At 36.6% G+C, this 14,370-nt stretch overlaps 1 protein-coding gene across 3 annotated transcripts in view; it reads right to left on the reverse strand.

The window, feature by feature from the left end:
• The window catches only part of ptprea (protein tyrosine phosphatase receptor type Ea), a 101,919-nt gene that overhangs the window by 37,445 nt on the left and 50,104 nt on the right, over positions 1-14,370 (reverse strand). For all 3 annotated transcript variants that reach the window (XM_067430654.1, XM_067430651.1, XM_067430652.1), the window contains exon 2: positions 10,700-11,088. The gene's annotated coding sequence lies outside the window, so the exon portion shown is untranslated. The remainder of the gene's footprint in view (positions 1-10,699; positions 11,089-14,370) is intronic.

Raw genomic sequence — 14,370 nt, forward strand, 5'->3', positions numbered from 1 at the left:
AAAGTACTTTTGCGTCTGTTATATTTTATCATAATTTGACACTACGTCGAACATATTGACCACAAAATTCATTTCTGCTGCTAGACAACGTATAGTTTTAGTCCAGAAACGTTTCTCATCACTCATTTCAATCTGGTGTTTGCTGAACTATTCCCAGGAGAATCACGAACTGACACAGCAATCAATTGTGCCACAGCCGTCCGCAGATTGAATGAAGAGCTAATGCTGGTTATGCAGTAATGGCTTTAAACAAGTATGTTGCATTTGTCAAAGAACCGTCTCGCATAAATTATGAATTAATACTATAATAAAGTGTAACTAATAATGCTAAAATAACACTGATATGACCATAAGAACAAAACAAAACATTTGCTTATGAAGCACACAAAGCTTCATAAACATGTATATTTCCCTGTCCTCGTGTTGTTTTCCAGAGCGCTTTATTTTCCAGTAAAACACTCACTGTTTACTGAAAGAGGCCCAACACCTGGCCAGGCCAATAAAATAGAACAATATTTAACTGTTCCATGACCACAAGTACATTTCAAACAGACACCCTGTTAAACACCCAGCCACAGTTTTAAAATGTACATCTGGCAAACTTTATCTGAGCTTTCTTTGAAGAAGAGTGTGTGCTGACAGATGTGACACACCAGGCCGTGCCAGTTGAGCTTTTACATTATAAAATTCAACAGCTGATCTTCACAGCCAAGTAACCTGTGACTTTACATGAAACAAAAGGCCAGCTCCCAAAACTCAAATTAATCCAGAACAGATCAACATTAGCAGATTAATTCTAGGGTTTATACTTTAGTTGAGTGATTCACATTTTATGTAAAATCAACACTTAATAACCTAAATTTATTAAGAGATTGATACTGGCCGGGATAAAAATCACTCAAGAACCTACAGGTGAGTAAACTGTAACACAGTTATTTAATTGTGCTGTAAAAAAAAAAAATGATACACACACACACAAATTTGTCATAACATTATGACCTAATATATTGTGTTGCTCCTCCTTTTGGCCCCTGCCTAAACAGCCCTGACCCGTCGAGGCATGGACACCACTAGACCCCTGAAGATGTGCTGTGGTATCTGGCACCCAGATGTTAGTAGCAGATCCTTTAAGTCATATAGGTTGTGAGGTGGAGCCTCCATGGAATGGACTTTCTTCAGAACATCCCACAGATGCTCGATTGGATTGAGATCTGGTGGATTTGAAGGACAAGCCAACATCTTAACCTCTTTTGTTATGCTCCTCAATCCATTTCTGAACCATTTTTGATTTGTGGCTGGGCACATTATACAAAAAAAAAGCCACATCCACTAGGGAATACCGTTTCCATGAAAGGACGTACATGGTCTGCAAAAATGCTTAGGTAGGTGTTATCTGTCAATGCAACATCCACATGGCTGGCAGGACCCAAGGTTTCCCAGCAGAACATTGCCCAAAGCATCACACTGCCTCTGCCGGCTTGCCTTCTTCCCATAGTGCATCCTGGTGCCATGTGTTCCCCAGGTAAGCGACGCACACGCACTGGGCCATCCACGTGATGTAAAAGAAAACATGATTCATCAGACCAGGCCACCTTCTTCCATTGCTCTGTGGTCCAGTTCTGATGCTCACGTGCCCACTGTTGGCACTTTGACAGTTGACAGGGGTCAGCATGGGCACCCTGACTGGTTTGTGGCCATGCAACCCCATACACAACAAACTGCGATGCACTGTATTCTGACACCTTTCTATCAGGACCAGTATTAAATTTGATAAGACCACCGGCCCGCCCTTCCCACGTGCATCAATGAGCGTTGGCCGCCCATGACCCTGTCGCCGGTTCTCCACTGTTCTTTCCTGGGAGCACTTTTGACAGATACTGACCACTGCAGACCAGGAACACCCCACAAGAGTGATCTAGACCCAGTCATCTATAGCCATCACAATTTGGCCCTTGTCAAACTCGCTCAAATCCGTACACTTCCCCTATTTTTCCTGCTTCTAAAGCATCAACTGTGAGGACAAAATGTTCACTTGCTGCCTAATATATCCCACCCACTAACAGGGGGTGAAGGGATAATTAGCTGAGAAATTAATTATGCTGAGAAATATTTTTCGGTATTTAGATTTACATAATTTTGTATATTTTATTTCTAATCTTATTGTTAAATTGTTTCAATTTTAGTTTTAGATGTTTGGATTCTTAATCAAAAAATGTTTATATAAAAAATATTTGAGCAATTGTAAAACTGCCTTGCTGCTGAACACAAAGTCAAAACGATTTAAAACAATGCACATTTACAGATCCAATCAATTAGTAAATACAACCAAAGTGAATTTTGGCTCATGAATATTAATTAGCTAACATGACTACAGAACACTACACAACTTCAGTGCAAGCTAATGAATATTCATGAACCAAGTGATATCACAAGCCTATTTTGTTGCATCAGAAGACTTGGCACATATAGCACAAGTCATATGAACTACTTTTAATTTTATTTATGATGCTTTATGTCCTTTTATTTATTTGATTAACAAACCATTTATTCCATGTCATATCTCAACCAACTTTTCAGAGTATGCTCAAGCTTTTATTTTGACGTAACACAGCAGGTTCAGTCAGATCATTCTCACCCTGCTTCATCACAGCGTGTGAGCAGAATTCCTCAGAGACTCTTTCCAGATGCCGGGCTCTCAACCTGACAGACTAGCAGCATGCCGTTCTGTGTGGGAGCAGATTGCCAGTGCCATGTTGTTGATTAAGGTTGCATAAGGCTGTTTTTCGCTCGGATTGGCCTGTGAGAAAGCACTTTAAAAATCTGGGCCGCACTGGATTTACACTGAGCGCTATTGTCTTGATCACACACACACATAAACAATCCCTGCACAATCACACACAACAAGAGACCACTGATCTAAGCCCCTTCAGGCTGAGTGTGTCTCTCTTTCCCTGCAGGCTGGGTCACATGAGGGGTGGCATCATACAGAGGGGGCGTGGCCACTGGCAACAGTGCCAGTCTGACAGATCAGAGGAAATAAAGAGCTAAAACATGGTAAAGATACTCCTGCACCGTTCAAACACCCACAGCTGCAACAACCTGCGGCAAAATCTACTAAGACTGAATCGCAATATTCTTTGAGTTTAAAGTCAACATGAAGCTGCATTTGCAAAGCATTTTTTTATTATTAAAAATAGGCATGCGCAATATATCGGCCACCATATCGATATCATCTGATAAGAAAATTTAGACAAACATTAATCAATTATTATTACACTGAGAATTAATTTAAATGATTTTGCATGTTTAATTTCTAATCTTATCTTGTTGAATTGTTGAAAAATATATATTTTTTATTTATATTTATCGGCCGATATATTTTGTTATCGCATTCTAATATAAAGAATTATCTGTTATCGGTATCAGACAAAATGTTCAAATCAGTGCATCCCTGATTAAAAATCAAGCTGAAATTAAGTATAAATGTTAAACTTAATTTTATTTGAATGAAAACAAGAAATGTTGCCTTGGCAACGAAATCGAAATAAACATGTTTAAATTGAAGACGACTATTTATTTTTTTAGACTAAAATCACTTAAACTAAAATTAATAGAAAATTAAGGCTTAATAGAAGTATTTTAAAAGAAAATATTAAATGAAAGCCAATTCCAAATATTAATATAAAATACAAAAGAATGTAAATACTAATACTAAACTATTAAAATACTAACTACTAAAATAACACTGCAAAGCAAGATAGAACCGAATGAAATTTTACAATGAATTTTACACGATAAATAAAAAACTCATTTTAATATTCATGTTGACAAATGTAACTTTATCATCATGCCTTTGGTTTATTAAAGGTGAAGTGTGTCATTTCTGCACCACTAACATCCCAAAATGTAATTGAAAAAATAGATCCCGAATACCAGGGGAATCAACCTACACATGACTTGTCTCAACATATTAGTCTAACATAAGACTAGGGATGGACTGGTAATCTGGTATACCGGGCATTTTCCTGGTGGGCCGACACACTTTGGGGCCGATAGAAGGTTATTTATTTATTTACCTGTGACTACTATGATCTTACAGTTAAATGAAACTGGCCTAGAGTTACACTCAGTTCAAATGTCCTTATAATTCAACAAAACAGCTTTAAAGCTCGGATCCCATGAATTAAGAACAAAGGGTTTTTTTCTCTTTAAATGTTTTATTAACTTTTTAATAGATCTAATCAAATTGAACTAAATGTTGTTTCAATGAGAACCTCATGAAATATAGATATCAGTGTGTTACATACATTAGGTGTTAACTCTTAAAAATATGATTGTTTTTAAAGGGGTATAGCTCAACCTAAAAATGTGACCATTTACTCTCCCTAATGTCATTCCAAACCTGAATGAATTTATTTCTGTGTAACATAAAAGAAAATCATTTGAGTCTGTTTGTTGTTGTTGTTGTTCGTTCAATATTCAATGGCAGCCTAACCAAATTGGCTTGGTTGCCAGCATTCTTCAAAGTATCTTCTTTTGTGTTTCACGGAAGAGAGAAGGTTTGGTACGACATGAGAGTGAGTAAATGATGACAGCATTTAAAAGCAGTAAATTTACTACATCCTAGCTCAAAATCAGTGCTTTACTGTCAAGTTCATTTCTGTGTGACAAAAGTGCAACATTAAGTTTATCTGCATTTGCAGTAAATTCGATAATATCATTATGGGCCAGATGGGCTGGGTTTGCCAGGGCCGAATTTGAGCCTCAGTCCAGCCCTGCATAAGACTGCACATAAAGCCACATCTGACAGGACAGCTATTGCAGTGAAATAACTAGCCAATCAGAGTCCAGCTCTCACCATAAACTCCACCCACACAAGACTGATTAGATTAGAAGAATGTCAGTCTCAGTTGAGGATCCTACACAGGACAGAGCTGTAACCCAGGTGGAGCCGTGACATTATAACACGCTCTGATGAATCAGACGGCCCATTGTGAGAGAAAGAGTGTGTGCTCACATGTTTATGTGTGTGTGTGTGTGTGTGTGTGTGTGTGTGTGTGTGTGTGTGTGTGTGTGTTGGCATTTTATTAATGAGACATGAAATCCATGCAGGAAACCAGGGAAGGGCAATCCCAGCTTTGATTGGTCCTGAGCCGAGACGGCGCAGGAAATGAAAAGACTGAAACGATCATAGAGAGAAATGAGAGATTGAGCAGACGGAGGGGGAGAGAGACGCCTCTTGTGTTTTACTATCGTTAAAGATGCAGAGACGCCGTCTGGCTGGAATCATCAGGTTTATCAGAACAGTTCATCCACATTCCAAACCTTCATATGTGGGATAGTCACAGAAGTTGCATCCCAAATGATGCACTATGCACAAAAAAAAAATTACGTTTTGAATTTAATAGTATAAATGTGTGTTATGTTAATGTATTGACAATGTACAACACTTTGGCTATAGTTGTTATTTTTTAAAGTGCTTTATAAATAAATGAGATTGAGATTAATGCACGTGTGCACTATGTACTCAACAGTGCAGTGTATGAGTTTTATAAAGTTATTTGGTCATTCAGCATCAGAGACTGATAGCCACTCCCCTTCCACTATGTAATTAAAGCAGTGATCGTTGAGTGCAAGAAGGGTGCAGCACGCCACACTTAAGGGCACTGCTTTTTTTGGGAATTGTCATTGTGAACACACACAATTTATACAAATCAAAATACAAAATATTGGTGGTGGCTGAGGAGAACCTTCTATATGTAAAAGCGCTTTGGGTGTCTAGAGAAAAGCGCTATATAAATGTAATGATTTATTATTAGTATTTTAAATCGGCATAGAATAGTGCATAAGTACACAAATTGGGACGCAGAATGTTTATGCTGAATAAGGACACTTAAGCTGCAGAAATGATTAAAAAAGCACCATAAAAGTATTACAAATGTAGTGTATGCTTCTTGTGCACTATATTCCAAGCCTTTCAAAGTCACATGATAGCTTTGAATAAGCAATGACATTCAATCATGCTTGACTTCATGGACATCAAATCTTGTGCACGCCATCTTTTTACTTTGAAGCAAATTAATGATTTTATTCACCAAGAATGTTTTACAATTATATTTATATAGACATTATAATGATACAAAATATTTCTATTTTAAATTAATGTTCTTATATTCATCAAATAATCCAGTATCCATAATAGTATTAAAGTGTGACAGTAGTGTGACAGTATCATGTGACACTGAAGACTGGAGTAATGATGATGAAAATTCAGCTTTGATCACTGGAATAAATTACATTTTAAAATGTGTTCAAATAGAAAAGTTATTTTAAATTAAAATATTATTGCACAATATTAATGTATTTTAGATCAAACAAATGCAGCCTTGGTGACCAAAAGAAACTTCTTTCAAAAACATTTAAAAAAAAAATTATTGTACAGATCTCAAATTTGTGTGTGTGTGTGTGTGTGTGTGAGACCTGGTAATCCCTACGTTATGGCGACAAAATGTCCCCACAAAGATGGCAATATCCGAAATCCTTGTCCTTGTGGGGACATTTTTTGCTCCCCATGAGGAAAACATCTTATAAATCACACAGAAGGAGTTTTTTTTTGAGAAAGTAAAAATGCAGAATGTTTCCTGTGATGGGTAGGTTTAGGGGCAGGGCAGTGTAGGGGGATAGGATGTACAGTTTGTACAGTATGAAATCCATTACGCCTATGGAAAGTCCCCGTAAAACATGGAAACACACGACGTGTGTGTGTGTGTGTGTGTGTGTGTGTGTGTGTGTGTGTGTGTGTGTGTGTGTGTGTTCAAAAGAACAGAGCAGTAAATAAAAAGAGAAATGTATAACTGTTCCTTACTTAAACCTATCATATCACTTTAGCTTTGGAAGAAGCTAAATAGAGTTACTTAATTTCTAAAAAGCTTATGATACAGGTGTTCCCATCATGCACTGGGCCTTGCTGTTTTTCAGCTGTATTTACACCGTTTCCTCCTTTCTTTTGTTGTTAGGTTTAGTAACTTGCCATTTTGTGGCATCTGGAATTCATTTTCAACTCAAAATGACACTCATACTCAAAAACGATCCATCGAATGTTACCATATTGAGGTCTCTGTGTTCAGTTGCCTTCTATTATGTAGATTTGGTGTCTACACAATATCTGTTGTCTAATACTTATATGTTTCTTAGTAAAGCCTACACTTTAAAAGCGTGATTTAATTCAGTGTTCGATTGTTTGAGTAAAACGTCGAAATTACTCACCAACCTTTCACATGCCAAATTAAAAATATATATTTTATTTGTTAATTTTACTTCACTTAATTAAGTAGAGTTTACTTAACTTCATATGTGAAATTTACTTTAAAAAATCTGCATGCAAATGAAAAAAAATTCACACCAGTCTTTCAGGCCCCATTCAGCCAGGATACTCTCCTTTCATGTTCCACTGAGGAAAGACATTCGAAAGACATGATGGAGAGAATGAATTAAAAAAAAAATGTAAATGCTGTGAGAGAAAAGAGCAGCTAAGCTCGTGTAAATGTCAAAAAGCAATGAATGAGAACAAGCAGAGTGCCAATCTCCAGTCTGATAGACGAACAATCCGCTTGGCATTTGGACTGGACAGACCGGGCCACATAAACAGGGTTTATAATGAGCATTTGTGTGTGTGTTGAGTTCATGAATGTACGGTTGATTCACATTGATTTTGCTGACAATATAAAATCAGGCACATTTTGAATAATTGCAATGATTTGTGCTTTTGTGCTTTTATTTGGCCAATGAACTGTAATTTAAACTTCTGTAGCAAACCTACTGAACAGTTGAATCAGTTCACACTGTTTGTTGTTGTGAAGATTCAAAACTAACCACAAATGTTTTTGAGTAACTCGAAAACATGATTATTCTCATTCTCAATTTAACCGTTTTTTTTTTATTATTATTATTATTTTTTTTACTTTTTCTAAATCTAATAGGAACTATCATATAAACATTTCTAAAGGCATACTTTTGTTTTTATTGTTTGTTTTTTTTAGTACTTTTTTTGCTTTAAACTGTTAAAAGGTGATAAAGACATTTATAATGTTACAATATATATATATTTCAATTCTCTTAATTTGATCTTTGTATTAATCAAAGAAAAAAAATATTTTCACAAATATATGAAGCAGAATTGACTAATAAATATTTCTTGAGCAACAAATCATCATATTAGATTCATATTGTGACACTGAAGACTGGAGTAATGATGCTGAAAATTGTAATAATATTGTATAATATTATTGTTTTTACTGCATTTTTGATCAAATAAATACAGCCCTGGTGAGCGGAAGAGACATTGATTTTAGTGGATGTACTATGTACAAAAACATAGAAATTAGAGAGTGTGCCCGTGTGTGCGTGTATTTGTGTGTATGTGTGTGTACTTGTTTATATTACATTGTGGGGACCAATGTAATTTTAAATAAAACCAAATTTAAGAATTAACGGGGTAGGAGTATATAAGTTTTACTTCTTCCTACTCCTTTTTCATACATGAGACAGAAGCATGTTTATACAGGAAAGATACTTTGCTGTTTTTTATTTTATTTTTATTTCTTCTATTTTTTATCTTTTTCTTTTTAAAATGTTTGAACATTATTATATTTTTATTAATTCTCTCATGTTCGAAAATAAAGATATCAATCAATCAGTCAGTAAAACTGAGATCACCTATATTGTGGGGACCAGCCAGCAGTCCCCACAATGTAAATGGATTCATAAACATACTAAATTATGTTTTTTTGAAAATGTACAAATGCAGAATGTTTCCTGTGATGGGTAGGTTTAGGGGCAGTGGCAGTGTAGGGGGATAAAATGTACAGTTTGTACAGTATAAAATCCATTGCGCCTATGGAAAGTCGCCACAATTCACAAAAACGTGTGTTTGTGTGTGTGTGTGTGTGTGTCTGTGTGTGTGTGTGCGTGTGCATGCGTGTGTGCATACGTGTGTGTGTGTAGGACACATGCTGTCCCGCCCATCTGCCAACTGATAGGTTATTTCCTTTCCTGTGCAGCCAGGTTTCCTGCTCGAGTCTGACACACAGTTCTCAACCTTTGGATAAGATACACACATTCCAAGTCCTGGACACTAGTACACACATGCACAAACTCACAAACACACACACACGTGCATTGTCTATCCACAGGCGTGTTTGCACAAAACCCACTAGAGTATCTCCATGTTTTTTGCCTCTACGGAGCGTTTGGTAACAGCGCTGATAATGAGACGCTGTGCCAGCGAAGCCACAATAACAGGAACAATGAGACAACAATACAAACAAGAACATTTTCTTTGAGTATTCCTGCAGACGCTGAGAGGATCAGAGAATGTGACTGTGCTGAACATGCAGCTTTTATAACCGCACGCAACATGATGAACAATCAAGAGAATAATGTGTGAAAGATGAAATGAAAATGAACCCAACAGGCCTGATTTTCTACGCTTGGATTATGTGAATGAAACTGGAGCTTAAAAACATTAGAGCGTTGTCGTGAACGTAAAAAGATTGAGGTGAGTGTATTTAAGCTCATTAAATGGTGGCAAACAACACAACTCAAAAATCGCTCCTCAGTCCATCCAGAAACTGCTAAAACATATTTCTCAGAAATCATTGCATATTGATATTAGAGGTGTTGAAATGAATCGTTGCATGGCGATGTGGATGTGGACGATTCTGAAGTTATAGACCACAATCGATTATAGCCTGACGTTTCTCTGACCTCATTGGTTCCACGTGCGCTTCTCAGGCTAACGTAAAATGGCGGAGGAAGGCAAAACACAAAAGCGAATAATAAAAAAGCCAGCTCTGTGCAACAAAATTAGCCCAATGGCCAGTCAAAAGTAGCCCCAAAAAAAATGTTTCTCCATCTTGTACATGTGGAGGGTGTTGGATCGCCTGAATCATACATATACGGTCTGGAAATCAACCCGTGTGTGTGAGGCTGCATGTGTGTGCATGAAAGTGTGTGTGTTTGTGCGAGGCACGCAGGTGTGTGTGCGCAAGGCCAAATTCATGTGTGTGCGAGGCTGCATGCATGCGTGTGTGTTATTGTAACTTAAGTAAACTACTTGACAGGTTCATGTGCTTTTAGTATTTACAGATGATTATTAGTTCCTAACGCTCCTGTCGTCTGCTGTGTTCAGACTTAAGTTGAGTTTGATGTTTGCTACATTCAGGAAGTGTACTTTCAGCAGATTAAATAAAAATGACGTTCATATAACTGACTGCTTGTACTGATTGACAAAAATGTAGCCAGTAATGTGCAGTAATATTGAAAATGCATGCAATCGAATTGTTGACACGATAATCACAATCGAATTGAATCGTGACACTAGTGACGATTCGCACCCCTAAATGACATCAAAATCATGAGCTTATTACCATATGACCAACCATATTCACACATCAACATCTATTCTGTATTCAGCAACTCTGCTCTCTCTGGAAGAGACTTAATGGTACAGCAGCAAAAACGGCCTGTTTAATACTAAATGTGAGGGAGAGCTTGGAAACGGGTCGTTTAAACTGTATAATGCACAAGACATTGACCGACCTTAGACTTCAGAGAAAAAATAACATGCAACAGCAAAAAAGAAAACCTATATTGACATTGACATTCAACCGTGTTTACTGAGGAAATGTTTTGACCCTACCTTGAGCAGTGATGTTTCAGTGTATGATTTGGAGGTCCATTGTAGCCGGCGAGCTGAAGGAGGAATCCAACCATCACATCGCTCCTTCAGACTTAAAACTTTGCCTCATATTCTCTCTGTCTCTCTCTGTCTCGCTCTCTGAGATCTCTTCCGAAAAATCTATCTATCTATCTATCTATCTATCTATCTATCTATCTATCTATCTATCTATCTATCTATCTATCTATCTATCTATCTATCTATCTATCTATCTATCTATCTATCTATCTATCTATCTATCTATCTATCTATCTATCTATCTATCTATCTATCTATCTATCCATCCCTTCCGCAGATCCACAGAATGAACAGGTGAAATCCAGGAGCTCAATGCAGCAGCACAATGGCACCTGGAAAGAAAACGAGAGACAGAGACTTAGATTAGATGTTTATTCAGGTAATTATGTAAGCCAGTCCTTATCGCTAAATAAACCCTGATAGGGTGGTCAGGCCCTTGTTACAGAGAGCAGCAGTCGGGTTACGGAAGTCAAAACTCCAATCCTTTTTTCCATAAGGAAATGTATTTTTTTAATGATAACTTTCAGCCTTATTGTAAGGCACAAGGTTTTTAGTATATAGTATTTGCTGCCAGCCGCTTTCAGCTTATTTTTAAGTAATTGTATTAAACAGGAAAATTCCTGGTGAAAAACTACAATGCCCTAGCCTGACAAGCCAGACCCACATCAAGATGTTTGGTCTGGAAACTCACCATTGACAGCTCAATCTGAGGGGCAGGATAAACGGTTGTCTTTCAAACTCCCTCTGCACGCGATAGGATAGCGGTACACCAACCGGAGCAACGACGGTGAAGGGGAGCTCGCTGACTGATTAAACATTCGCCGTATCCGGTCGGCAAAACTCCGAACACATCTTCCCTTTTTAAGAATGACTTCAGTGCCGCTCTTTGTTCTTTTCTCAGAGGAAAGCTTAACTCCAAGTCTTCCGGAGGCGCGGACAAAGCTGATTCGAAAGACCGCCGTTCGCCAGTTTCTGTGTTTACTAGAAGCACGCAAACGCAACTCGGCCGTCGTCATTATGGCCCCGCCCATCGACTCTATACACGATGTGATTGGGCCGTCCAGATTCTGAGGAATACAGCTCAGATAGGAATTGAGAGTTGCTAGACCACACTTGCGGGCAAATTAAATTTGCTGCCGCTAGGGTGCGTCTAGATTTCTAGGCTAACAATGCCCATGATGCTGTAGAAATTTAAAAAAAGAAAATTTCTTTTCTTTTTTTAGAGAGCCAAAAAAAGGAACACACTCTTTCTCCCTAAACTCTGCTTGTGTGTATATATATGTGTGTGTGTGTGTGTGTGTCAATATGTTGTAGTTCTTTCCCTCACATTATGTCTTCTACTTTTGTATTTTTGTCTGATTTTCAAATCAGAGTTTGTAGTGTTTTGAATCACCTCATAGCTGATTGGATTGGTTCATTGCTTATAACTCAAGGACTATTGTAAAATCCCTGTGAGAAAAATGTATGAAAATAATCATTTCGGAACCAGCGCTGCTAAAAAAAGGGGGCGGGTGCTAAAAATCTGCTGCTTCAAATAAATAAATGTATTGGCTACCTATTAAGCTTACAAAATTACGTTTCTATAAAGTAAACAAACTGAACTACAATTTTATACAAAATATATCATTTGAGTCTAAAGAAGAAAATGAAAGCCAAATGTCTTGTTCCAAATTTAAAGTTCATATCACAAAAATTCAGCCCGCCAAAAGGATTCGACTGTTCTCATGCTAACACGATGCCTAGTTTCAAAACGGTTTCAACAGGATGCATTTCGATTGTTTAAGCTTTTGATTTATTACAAAAACATGGGATATACAGTAGGAGGAACAGGCAATGAAAAAGCATGCCAAGTGTCCCAATACTGGAACAGAGACAGTAAACTGGCTAAATAATTAAATTATGCTTGAAGAAAGAGATCACAAAGTGATATGAGAACCTATATAGGAAATTGGTTGCAAGGACAGTTTAGAGATATGATATACACACACTTGACTGCAGAATGACATGACTGACCAATCAGAATCAAACATTTCAGACAGATATGTACAATAAAGGTCACCTTAACACAATGAGAATAATGGGGATAATGAACTGAGGGTCTAAGGATGTGATTTTCCACTTGTATGCGGCCTGGCCTTGACACACGGGGAAAACACACTGAACTGTTCATGGCAATAAACAATGTTTAATCGTCAACTAAATCACATTTCATTAGTTACTACTTTGTGAGTAAATCATGCATATAAATAATAAAAAATAAACCAACATCATTTCAACCCATTTGTTAATCTGATTCAAGTCACGCCCTATATTAAGCCAAGAAATGTCAGACTTCATTAACAGATCTCATTCATTTCTGACAAAGATCAAACTCATTTGATAAAAACAACAGCAAGTTTCTATGATCTCAACAGAAGCATTTTATTGTCCAACATGCCAAAATCAACTTCTCCTCAACAGATATGTGACCCTGGACCACAAAACCAGTCTAAGGAGGATATTTTTTGAAACTGAGATTCATATATCATTCGAAAGCTGAATAAATAAGCTTTCCATTGATATATGTTTTAAGACAATTTGGCTGAGATAAAAAATATGGAATCTGAGGGTGCAAAAAAAATCTAAATATTGAGAAAATCGCCTTTAAAGTTGTCCAAATGAAGTCCTTATTAATGCATATTACTACTAATAATACATTTCTGATATATATATATATATATATATATATATATATATATATATATATATATATATATATATATATATATTGTTAGGACATTTACTAAAGAACTTAATGGAACATGATCTTTACTTAATATCCTAATGATTTTTGGCATAAAAGAAAAATCTATAATTTTGACCCATACAATGTACACTGAAAAAAATGACTTTGTGGTATTGTAAAATCTATTACATTAATTCATGTAATTTATACATTGTAAAATCAGGATTAAGTTGGAACTATATATCTTATGTAAAATTTACACAATTTATTAATGTAATAAATTAACTGAGAAGAAAGAGTACATTTACCATATATTTACAAATAGTATTTAATGTTTTATAGTCACAGCACATTCACCTAAAAATACTAAGTAAATTTTAATCTGAAAAGCAAAGTGTGTTTGAATCGAATCTGCCCGCCCATTTTTGTTGTTGCTCAAAAAGATCCCGGTTCAGAGGCAGAGACGGTCGGTTTGGGATGTCGCTTTTATATGGCTGACTTATTCTCGGTAAGTTCTGACTTTTCTATTTTAGATTTGTGATAACGATGTACTTCGTTTTGATGGTTTGATTATTGCATATACGTTACGGTTTAAAATTGACTAAAAGTGAGTTTTAATCACAATAACGGTAGCTAAAGCTAAAGCATTATCCACTTCTATAAAGTTGAGACTGGTGTTTAGTCAAAGATAGAGGGGATTAAATGTAGTTAGCCACGTTCTTGTAGAAAAAGTCACCCTGTCTGGTTAACTTCAAAATAATTTAATGTTAGCTGGCCGTGATTAAGTGCTGGCTGCCTGTGTGTGTGTCCTCTAGCTAATGTTAGCATTTTTTTAAAGTGTCTAAGTTGTTTTTATATCCACTGAAAATTTCACAGCAATTATTTTATC

Source organism: Pseudorasbora parva, chromosome 21 (genome assembly GCF_024679245.1).
Source record: "Pseudorasbora parva isolate DD20220531a chromosome 21, ASM2467924v1, whole genome shotgun sequence".
NCBI lineage: Eukaryota > Metazoa > Chordata > Actinopteri > Cypriniformes > Gobionidae > Pseudorasbora > Pseudorasbora parva.